Raw genomic sequence first — 12,507 nt, 5'->3', positions numbered from 1 at the left:
GCCTATAATCCCAGCACCTTGGGAGGCCGAGGTGGGCGGATCACTTGAGATCAGGAGTTTGAGACCAGTCTGGCCAACATGGTGAACCCTCGTCTCTGCTAAAAATACAAAATTAGCTGGGCATGGTCCCAGCTACTCAGGAGGCTGAGGCAGGAGAATCGCTTGAACCTGGGAGCCAGAGGTTGTAGTGATCGTGCCACTACACTCCAGCCTGGACAACAAAGATTGTGCCACTACACTGCAGCCTGGGCAACAAAGTGAGACTCCATCAAAGAAAAGAGAGAGAGAGAGAGAGAGAGAAAGACTCTGTGGGAAATATCAATATCTCATGACTTAAAGGTGAACAGTGATCCTTTCTTTTCTTTTTATGAGTGTTTCTCTGTAAGGATAGTGTATTAGTCTGTTCTCACGCTGCTAATAAAGATATACCCAAGAGTGAGTAATTTATAAAGAAAAGAGGTTTAATGGAATCACAGTTCCACATGGCTGAGGAGGCCTCACAATCATGGCAGAAGGCAAAGGAGAAGCAAAGGCATGTCTTACATGGTGGCAGGCAAGAGGACTTTTGCAGGGGAACTCCCATTCATAAAACCATTGGATCTCATGAGACTTATTCACTACCATGAGAATAGTATGGGAAAACCCCTCTGCATAATTCAGTTATCTCTAGCTGGCCACACCCTTGACACATGGGGATTATTTCAATTCAAGGTGAGATTTGGGTGGGGACACAAAGCTTAACCATTTCATTCTGCCCCTGGCCCCTCCCAAATCTCATATCCTCACATTTCAAAACCAATCATGCCTTCCCAACAATCCCCCAAAGTCTTAACTCATTTCAGCATTAACTCAAAAGTCCACAGCCCAAAGTCTCAGCTGAGATGAAACAAGTCCCTTCTGCTTATGAGGCTATAAAATCAAAAGCAAGTTATTTACTTCCTAGATACAGTGGGGATATATGCATTGGGTAAATACAGTCATCCCAAATGGGAGAAATTGGCCAAAACATAGGTGCTACAGGCCCTACAAGTCTGAAATCCAATGGGGCAGTAAAATCTTAAAGCTCTGAAATGATCTCCTTTGACTTACCTCCAGATCATGCTGATGCAAGCAGTGAGCTCCCATGGGCATGGGAAGCTCTGCCTCTGTAACTTTTCAAGGTACAGCTTCCCTCCCAGCTGCTTTCATGGGCTGGTGTTGAGTGTCTGTGGCTTTTCCAGGCACACAGTTGAAGTTGTTGGTGGATCTGCCATTCTGGGGTCTGGAGGATGGTAGACCCCTGCTCACAGCTCCACTAGGCAGTGCCACAGTGAGGACTCTTTGTGGGGGCTCCAACCCCATATTTGCCTTCTGCACTGCCCTAGCAGAGGTTTCCTGCACCATACTTCTGCCTGGGCATCCAGGCATTTCCATACATCCACTGAAATCTAGGTGGAGGTTCCCAACCTCAGTTCTTGACTTATGTGTTCCTGCAGACTCAACACCATGTGGAAGCCACCTCTGAAGCAATGACCTGAGTTGTACATTGCTTCATTTTAGCCATGGCTGGAGCTGAAGCAGCTGGGACACAGGGCACCATGTCACCAAACTGCACACAGCAGGGGGGCCCTGGGCCAGCCCTATGAAACCATTTTTCCCTCCAAGGCCTCTAGGCCTGTGATGGGAGGGGCTGCTGCAAAGGTCTCTGACATGCCCTGGAGACATTTTCCACATTGTCTTGGTGATTAACATTTGGCTCCTCATTACTTATGAAAATTTCTGCAGCAGGCTTGAATTTCTCCCTAGAAAATGGGGTTTTCTTTTCTATCACGTCGGTAGGCTGCAAATTTTCCAAAATTTTATGCTCTGCTTTCTCTTGAACACTTTGCTGCTTGGAAATTTCTTCTGCCAGATACCCTAAATCATCTCTGTCAAGTTCAAGGTTCTACAGATCTCTAGGGCAGGGGCAAAATGCTGCCAGTCTCTTTGCATAGCAAGAGTGACTTTTACTTCAGTTCCCAAGAAGTTCCTCGTCTCCATTTGAGTCCACCTCCACCTGGACTTTATTGTCCATATCACTATCAGCATTTTAGTCAAAGCTATGCAACAAATTTCTAGGAAGCTCCAAAGTTTCCCACATCTTCCTGTCTTCTTCTGAGCCCTCTAAACTGTTTCAACCTCTGCCTGTTACCTAGTTCCAAAGTTACTTCCACATTTTTGGGTGTCTTTACAGAAGTGCCTTTCTACCTGGTAGCAATTTACTGTATTAATCTGTTCTCATGCTGCTGATAAAGACATACCTGAGACTGGGTAATTTATAAAGGAAAGAGGTTTACTTGACCAACAGTTCCACATGGTTATGGGGGCCTCACAATCATGGCAGAAGGGGAAGCAAGACTTGTCTTACATGGTGGCAGTCAACAGGGCTTGTGCAGGGGAACTCCCATTTATAAAACCATCAGTTCTCATGAGACTTATTCACTACCATGAGAACAGTATGGGGAACTTCCCCCAAGATTCAATTATCTCCACCTAGTCCCACCCCTGACACATGGGGATTATTACAATTTAAGGTGAGATTTGGATGGAGACACAGTCAAGCCATACCAGATGGTAAAGAGTGAATAACACTTCTGTATTTCTGTGTTATTCTTTCATTGACTGTTTATTGGAGGAGGGGCTGGGACCATAAAATTTATTTCCTTACTCTGTGGTAGTAGTTTGACAAAAAGCTGAAGTATTCCCTTAGGAAATAAAGTTCTATTTTGTATCATATGGGTGTGATGTGAATTTACTCTCCTCTCTCTCTCTCTCTCTCTCTCTCTCTCTCTCTCTCTCTCTCTCTATATATATATATATATATATATATATATATATATATGAGATGGAGTCTTGCTCTGTCACCCAGGCTGGAGTGCAGTGGCACGATCTCAGCTCACTGCAAGCTTCGCCTCCTGGGTTCACGCCATTCTCCTGCCTCGGTCTCCCGAGTAGCTGAGACTACAAGCGTCCGCCATCACACCCGGCTAATTTTTTGTGTTTTTAGTAGAGGCGGGGTTTCACTGTGTTAGCCAGGATAGTCTCGATCTCCTGACCTCCTGATCAGCCCACCTCAGCCTCCCAAAGTGCTGGGATTACAGACGTGAGCCACTGCACCTGGCCATTAATTTACTATTTAGGATGTCTTTGACCCATAAAAAATAAATTTTTATTTGGTAATGGGTAATTCAAGAATGGTGTTGATAAAATGAACAGTTCTCTGCAATAATCAGGTAGAATACATTTTATTTCTGGGTCAGAATCAGAGCTTCAAGGCAATACTATAATAATATTCTGTTAACTTCACTGCTTGACCATGGAACTTTGATTTTATGATTATTAAACAGTAATAGCCACATACTTCCTAGGTGTTAGGAGAATCATGTAAAATGGTGGTGTTGAAATTTCCATATTAAAAAAGAAGGTACCTCCTGGTGCTTCATTTTCTCTTCTCAGATTTTTTTTTTTATTGTGTTCAATGAAAACACACACATACAAAATTTCAAAGTTTTAATGCTTCTAAGAACAAGGAGTATTTGTCAACAATCTTCCAAACTCTAAAAGGAATCAGCATTGAAAAAGGTGAAGATGGGTCCTAAGACAAGAGAGAAGAACCAAGCAGGAGGAGACTTGGGTGTTCTCACTCACACCTACTGAGATCCTTTACCAAGACATGGGCCACAGACAGAGTTAGCATACAGCATCTTATTTTATGTGAGTGGCTTTCTCTGAGAGCCAAGTCTGTTTCAAATCCTTTTTCTTCCCCCACCATAGCAAAACTTGGACTTTAAGTCTCATAAATGCAAAAGAGTGTGGAATGTGACAGCAGTTGTAGGTTGGGCTAAAGGCAGCAGGATCTATGGAAGTATTAGTTCTAAGAGTTGTCGATTCTTATGTAATGCTTTAGGCAAGACAAGGTAACAGATTGTTCCAAATTATTCAGAAATAAATTCCGCATAGTCAGGTGGAGGAACAGATGACTCTCCACTGTGCATCCAAACCACAACCTGATAGGAAATTTCTGGAGGCTGGAAACATGACAAGAACTGCTTCATTGGAACTTCAGCATAGAAATAAGACAAGTGGATTCTACTTTGTGATCATCACCATTTACAATTAAGGTAAATGGTGATTTACAATTAAGGTAAATGGTGATGATCATAAAGGAGAATCCACTTGTCTTTTCTATTGGCAAACATTAGACTTGCATTAATCCCTTTTTAATTAAGTTTGGTAAAGAGGAATAAAAAATATGAACTTTTCAAAATATCCTAAAATAAAAAAACAGGGAGAAATTTGTCTTCAAGATATAGTATAACAGCATACTTTTGGAAAAACACATTAAAAGGGTATGGAAGATATCTTTTAAAAGCATCTGCTTTGTTTATCCAAAAAGATCCATGTGTTTTGACATTGAAACAAGCTTGATGTTTAAGAAGTTATTAATAAATCACCAACTTGAAATAAAAATAAAGCTCTGCTTAGGTAGGAGCATAAATGATAAGGAAGCATAATATAATAAAAGTTTCCAGAAACCAAATTAAAAAATTAAAATCTGAACTAAAAATAGTAAAGTGCAGAATTGAAGTTGTAGGTAATTGAGTTATTTTTCAGATGCAAAATGTAATAAGCTTTACAAAAATGCAGGAAGAAAAGAGAAAAGATGCCACTAATAAGAAAGTTGATAGTAGATATGGGAACAGACATTCAGTCTAAAAAAACAGTTTTCCCAAAGAGGAGATGAGCGGTCTATAAAACAGAGACAGTAGTCAAGGATATAATAAGAAACCGTTTATTCATGCCAAAAAAAAAAAAAAAATTACTCCATGTCTCATTTTAGTCAAAACTGAGTAAACTGATAAGTATCCAGATTTTCCCCATTGTTTTTGAACATTTCAAAAATAATAGCAGCATTTTAAACAGAATGCCAGAAGAAGATAGACAATATACTGGAAGGACAAAATCAAATCAGCCTCAGACCTCAAACTGATATTTAACACTAGAGGACAATAGAGCAAGTGTCTACAGGGAAGAATGCATTGTAATCCATGAATTCTATAACCACTAAATTGTCATTCATATGTAAAAGCAGCAAACATTCTGAAACATCTATAACATATAAGTAAGGTAGGAGACAGGACTTAACTCTGGAGGCAGGGCTCGAATACGGACCAAATTGAGGACTAACTAGAACAGAGACTTGGTGGAAGCAGTTTTCCATAAGACACAGCTACCAGTTCAGTGTGTCATGTTAGTTTATCACTGTCATGGCTACACCCAGAAGTTACCACCTCTTGCCATGATAATAACCCTATGACCCAGAAGTTACCACCCTTTTCCTAGAAATTTCTACATAATCCAACCCTTAATTTATATGTAATTAAAAGTTGGTATAAGTATGACTGCAGAATTGCCTCTGAGCTGCTACTCTGGACACATTGACTATGTGGTAGCTCTGCTCTTCAAGAAGCAGTAATTGTTCTACTGCTGTACACCTTTGCTTCAATAAAAGTTGCTGTCTAACATCATGGGCTCACCCTTGGATTCTTTCCTGGGTAAAGCCAAGAACCCTCCCAAGCTAAGCCTCAGTTTGGGAGCTTGCCTGTCCTACATCATCAGTATTCAGAAAACCTACCTAACATTAATTTTCTAATGGGAAATAAATATTTTAATGATATATTTCAGCCAACTAATAAATAAAAGTAAGATTTTAAATGGGGAAATTGTCATATAAAAGACTTGGAGGCAATTATTAAAATTATTATGGAGCTGGCCAGGCGCAGTGGCTCATGCCTGTAATCCCAGCACTTTGGAGGCTGAAGCAGGCAGATCTTGAGGTCAGGAGTTCGAGACCAGCCTGGCCAATATGGTGAAACACTGTCTCTACTAAAAATACAAAACATAGCCAGGGATGGTGGTGTGCACCTGTAGTTCCAGCTGCTCGGGAGGCTAAGGCAGAAGAATCACTTGAACTCAGGAGGTGGAGGTTGCAGTGAGCCGAGATCACACCACTGCAACTGCACTCCAGCCTGGGTGATAGAGCAAGATGCCATCTCAAAAAAATTATTATGGAGCTAAAGCTCCATAAACTGAATGCAGTTGTCAAAGAATTTTGAAATAGAAAACACATAGTATAAAAAAATGCTTATGCCTAAAATAAATGTAGCAATAAAAGCCAAGACTCAGTCGATTTGGTTTCATTCTTGATGTAGGATAAAGAGAAAATATAGCTTCAAGTGTTTTGTAAAATCACTACCCATTTACTTAAAAACTAGAAATGTATTTTCTAAATCACTAGAGAAAGGAAGGGCAAATTATAACCCAAAAAGTTAATGTAATTTTTTTAAAGTGAAAAAAGAACAAAAGTATAAAAAGTGTCATAAACTGATAATAAATTAGAAATTTAAACATAAATGTGTATGTATATATTGATGACTATGATAATGGTCAACTAAAATTATCTTCAAATTTTATGATAGTGAGAACACTATATATCAAAACTTTTATCATTCTGTTTCTGAAGCAAATTTGTAACTTTGAATAAAAACTGCTCCCAATTTTTACAACCCTTCACTTGCTGTGAGTCAGACTTTGGACTAAGAAGTCAGGTCCAGGGACTGGGCGTGGTGGCACACGTCTGTAATCCTAGCACTTTGGGAGGCCGAGACGGGCGGATCACGAGGTCAGGTGATCGAGACCATCCTGGCTAACACGGTGAAACCCCGTCTTGACTAAAAATACAAAAAAAATTAGCCGCCGGATGTGGTAGCGGGCGCCTGTAGTTCCAGCTACTCGGGAGGCTGAGGCAGGAGAATGGCGAGAACCCAGGAGGCGGAGCTTGCAGTGAGCCGAGATCGCGGCCACTGCACTCCAGCCTGGGCTTTGAGACTCCGTCTCAAAAAAATAAAAAAGTCAGGTCCAGGGATAAATAAGTGACTGAGATGGTGCTAACTTCAGAATTTGCCTCCCCTCAAAACCCTTTGTTACTCCCAAAGCCCAAATTATTGCCTGATGCTCTCCTTAGAAAAAAAAATTAGTTATTTGTACAAATAGATTCTGGCTGCCAAAGCTTTAAGCAAATATATCTAAACCTAGAAGTGTATCACTTAGACTTAGGCCGGGCACAGTGGCTCACACCTGTAATCCCAGCACTTTGGGAGACCGAGGCGGGCGGATCACGAGGTCAGGAGATCGAGACCATCCTGGCTAACACGGTGAAACCCCGTCTCTACTAAAAATACAAAAAACTAGCCAGGCAAGGTGGCGGGCGCCTGTAGTCCCAGCTACTCGGGAGGCTGAGGCAGGAGAATGGTGTGAACCCGGGAGGCGGAGCTTGCAGTGAGCTGAGATCGCACCACTGCACTCCAGCCTGGGCGACAGAGCGAGACTCCATCTCAAAAAAAGAAATGTATCACTTAGACTAGATTGCAACATCCCCCTCTTCTTTCCCCACTTCTCCACTTCTCAAGCAGCAGCAGCAGCAGCAGCAACACCATCCACAATACATTACCAGGTCAATGATTTAAATCAACACCAAACACCAACATCTTCAGTAATATCAAAGATATGGCAAAAATGCCTCCATTACCACTATTAATTAATATAATTTTGCTAGCCTGATTCAGAGTAATAAGATATGACATAGAAACAGAATAAAATAGAAAAGGATAAAATGAAACAATTATTTGCATATGATATGATTGTGTTCTTGGAAAAACAAAATCTACTGGATTGCAAAAGCAATGAAAAGTATTGTGGTCAAATAAAAAGTATTTTAAAACCAATTTTGAGCCTATATAACAGGAAAAATAAGTTAGAAAATGGAATAGAAAAAAAGTCTATTTATATTAGTACTAAAATTATTTAATAGCTAGGAATAAATTATCAAAAAATGAATGAGACCTGTATAAATAAAATTACAGCATTTAAAGAAAGACATAGTAGAAGACATTTATACCATATCCCCAAGTTTCAAATATTTTAGAGATATCATTTCTTCCCAAATTAATTTAATGCTTTTAGAATTCAGCAAGGTTTTGTTTTGGGATCCAATAAAGTAATTGTAAAATTCATCTGAAAGAATAGTCTTAGACAAAAAAAGAATGAAGAAGAGGACATTTCTCTGCCAGATATAAAAATGTTATATAGTGCCCCTGTCATCGTAGGTTTCACTTTCCACTATTTTATTTATCTGTGGTCAGCTGCTGACTAAAAATATTAAATGAAAAGTTCTGGAAATAAATAATTCATAAGTTTTAAGTTGTGATCTGCCCTGACCTAAGTAGCCCAGTGAAATTTTGCACCTTGGGCTCTGCCCCACCCAGGACGTGACTCCTCCCTCTGTCCAGCATATCCATGCTGTATACCCTCATGCCCTTTCATCACTTAGCAGCCATCTTGATGATCAGATCAACTGTGGCAGTATGGCAGTGCTTTTGCTCAGGGAACCCTTATTTTACTTAATAATGTCCCCAAAGTACAAGAGTAGTGATACTGCTAATTCAGAATGCCAACGAGAGCTGTAAAGTGCTTCCTTTAAGTGAAAAGGTGATAGTTATTGACTTAATAAGGAAAAAAATTATATGCTAAGGTTACTAAGGCCTACAGTAAAAATATTTTCTAGCCACAAAATTATAGATGGTAAAAGACATTCGTGCACAGTATATATAGGGTTCAGTATTATCCATGGTTTCAGGCATCTACTGAAGGTCTTAGAATGTATTCCCCAGAGATAAAGGGAACTAGTACATTGCAAAGAAAGATCAATGGACTACAGTAGATACTTGAGCAAGAAACTCTAGTTTTATACAGATTTGATACAGTGGGTCCTCTGTACCTGTATAAATCTCCAGGTTCCACATCCATGGATCCAGTCAACCTTGGCTCGAAAATATTTGGGAAAAAAACCCAAAAAATAAAGAATAACAAAATAACAATTAAATAAAAAAATGCAGTATAGCAACTATTTACATAGCATTTACATTGTACGAGTTATACGTAATCTACAGATGATTTAAAGTATACAAGAAGATGTGTGTAGGTTGTATGCAAACACTACACCATTTTGTGTAAGGGACCTAAGGATCCCTGAATCTTGGTGTCTGTGTGGGCCTTGGAACCAATCCCTCAGGGATACTGAGAGAAGACTGCATAAAGGCATCTACATGAATAGTGAGAAAATGATATTCCAGTAACTGCTGTTGGGGATGTTAAATATTTGGTGGAATACAAGTTAGATTCTTATTATGATATACCAAAATAATTTCCAGATAAATTAAATAGAAAAGTAACTATAAACTATGCATATATATGAACAAACTCCCATATACATGCACATATATAAAGACATACACACAAACAAGACTGGGAACAAAACCGTTAACAGTGGTTATTTCTTGCCAGAGGAATATTACATTATATTAATATTTTCTGCATTTTAGAATCTTCCACATCTCTATAATGAACATATATTGCTTTTAATAAATAATAAATATTGTTGAACAACAAAGATGGAATTATCCAGAGAAAGGATGTTAATTACAAATGAGTAAAATATATGAATAAGAAACGGTTGTATGCTTTAAGGTTACAGGAATATTCCAAGATGCATAGAACCTCAAGATGATGGATATACCATCAGACTCCCTGGGTTCGAGATTTTGTTCTACCTTTGTTTCACCAGGTGTGAGAACCTTGGGACCTCTCATTTATAAAGTAGAAATAATAAGGATGCTGTGAAAGTCACTGAGTTTGCATGTGAACTATTTCCAATAGTGTGAGACACATAGAAGGCATTCAAAAACCATTAACTACTGCTATATGCAAAAAACTTAGCTAAAAAGTTCATTATAATTTGAAGGACTGAGAAATTAGGAAGTCACTACTATTAACAAATTAATACCATAATACTAATCTTATAATTGTGTTATAAATTGTTAATAAATTAATATTCAAATTTAGAGTGGAATTTTGACATCTTCCACGTGTTATGAACATTCATAGTCAAAAGTAAGGACAACTGCTTAGGTGTTCAGCCAGTCTTCCAAAAGACGAGTGATGATGCTCTAAAGTGTGTAATTGGAACTATTTCGGTATAAATATTGGATTCAATTTATCAACTTATTTTTTTATTTGTATATATTTGTTTATTTTAGAGATACAGTCTCACTCTGTAACCAAGGCTGGAGTGCAGTGGTGCAGCCAGAGCTTACTGCAGCCTCAATCTTCTGTGCTCAAGCTGTCTCCCACTTCTGCCTCTTGAGTGGTTGAGACTATAGGCATGTGTCATCACACCCAGCTAATTTTTTTTTTTTTTTTTTGAGACAAAGTCTCACTCTGTCACCCTGGAGTGCAGTGGCACGATCTCAGCACCTCCGCCCTCTGGGTTCAAGCGATTCTAGTGCCTCAGCCTCCGAAGTAGCTAGGATTACAGGTGCCCACCACCATGCCTGGCTAATGTTTGTATTTTTAGTAGAGACGGGGTTTCACCATGTTGGCCAGGCTGGTCTGAAACTCCTGACCTCAGATGATCCACCCGCCTTGGCCTCCCAAAGTGCTGGGATTACAGGCATGAGTCACCGTGTCTGGCCTCAGCTAATTAAAAAAGAAAAATGTAAAGAAGGGGTCTCACTCTGTTGCCCAGGGTGACCTCAAACTGGGCTCAAGTGATCCTCCTACCTTGGATTCCTGAAATACTGGGATTACAGATGTCAACCCCCGTGCCTGACCATTTATCAACTTTGAAATTAACAAATTAGTATGCTTGTTTAACTCAAAATGATTATAGGAAATTTCCAGATATTTGACTTTGCAATAAGATCTCCATGACAAATGCTTTTAAAAGCATGCATGATTGTACACTTGCTAAGCCTTGTGTTATCTAATAATTCAAAACATCCATATATTACCTTAATTTGCTGGCTTCTGTTTGTATCTTTTACCCTGGTGATATATTTTTGTATTTGCACTTTAACCTGTTTTGTCATTGGAGACTATTGTAATGTTTTATTGTGATTTTTAAATGTCAGTTTCCACCAATGCAGTTTTGTGATATTGATAACTGATATTTTGGAGTTCTTTTTTAGGAGAATATGATTACTGGGGATTTTCATCTGGGAAAGTCCTAAAAATATATCTGCATTCCTCAGCACAAACCTTAGGTCATAGCCTATGTACACTGAGCCTGTCATGGAAACAGAAGGTTAACTTGATTTTCTGGTTTTAGTTATTGTCCTTAATCTCATCCCAACTATGTAGCTTCTGAATAAGGGATGTTCCCAAAAGTATAGTTTTTTCCACTTTGACTAAGATGCAGAGTTTCTCAAAGGGAGCAATAAGAATGCTAGTTTCATTTGGGCAGGGCAATTTCTTTATAGATGTTTAGCATCCCTGGCCGCAACACCATGAATGCCAGTAGGAGGCCCAAAAACTGTAACTGCAAAAATGACAAACACCTTCACACAATTACAAATGCATCCAAGTGGGAAATTCCCCTTAACTTAATCTTTTTTCTCTTCATTTCTTAGTTAGCTGGATTTAGTCAAGTAGTTATTTCTGTTTTGCTTAGGTTTGTCTTGTTTTTTTCTGTGTTTCCAGAAGGGCATATCAGCATTATATTCCCCAAGTTTTTTCATGGTTTATAATGATTGTGTTGAAAGACATTGATGTGGTTTGGCTGTGTCTCCACCCAAATCTCATCTTGAATTCTAGCTGCCATAATCTTCATGTGTCATGGGAGGGACGCTGTTGGAGGTAACTGAATCATGGGGTAAATTTTTCTCATGCTGTTCTTATGATAGTGAATAAGTCTCACGAGATTTGATGATTTTATAAAGGACAGTTCCCTTGCACACACTCTCTTGCCTGCTGCCATGTAAGATGTGCCTTTGCTCTTCCTTCACCTTCCTCCATGATTATGAGGCCTCCTCAGCCATGTGGAACTGTGAGTCCATTAAACCTCTTTTACTTATAAATTACCCAGGCTCAGGTATGTCTTTATTAGGAGTGTGAGAATGGACTAATACAGACATCTTAAAATATGTGTGGGACACTTGGTTCTAACCTTAGCAGTCTATACTCATTCCTCTGTATTCTTCTTGCACTGAAAGTTGCCTTGCAGAAATCTGACACAAACTTGCTATTTCCCTTCGTATAGACGATCTGCTTTCTTCTACCTGGAGGTCTAAGAATGCCTTCTTTATACTTGAAGTTCAGTAACGATCAGGTGCTTGCCAGTTTTTCATGGCTCTTTTCCTATGAGGAAAGTAGTAATAGTATTTCCCCATGTCATTATTTATACAATTATGAACAAACTGAAGCTCAGAGATGGGCCTTTGCATAGTTGCTCACCAGTAAAACCCCAGGCTGTTAAAACTCCTGTTCTAAGCTTAACCACAACAGGTAAGCATCTATAGAAGTCTTCTTAGCCTTTGGAGTTCTGAGTCTTTTAAGTCTCATTCTGTACAAACATCCACTAATTTAAGCAGTCTT

At 39.2% G+C, this 12,507-nt stretch overlaps 1 protein-coding gene across 1 annotated transcript in view; it reads left to right on the top strand.

Moving 5' to 3' along the window:
- The window catches only part of CAMK4 (calcium/calmodulin dependent protein kinase IV), a 272,059-nt gene that overhangs the window by 188,048 nt on the left and 71,504 nt on the right, over positions 1 to 12,507 (top strand). The gene's annotated exons all lie outside the window — the stretch shown is intronic.

The sequence above is a fragment of the Rhinopithecus roxellana genome, chromosome 3, assembly GCF_007565055.1.
Source record: "Rhinopithecus roxellana isolate Shanxi Qingling chromosome 3, ASM756505v1, whole genome shotgun sequence".
NCBI lineage: Eukaryota > Metazoa > Chordata > Mammalia > Primates > Cercopithecidae > Rhinopithecus > Rhinopithecus roxellana.
Note: the sequence above shows the minus strand (reverse complement) of the source record. Positions and strands in the feature narration are given on the sequence as shown.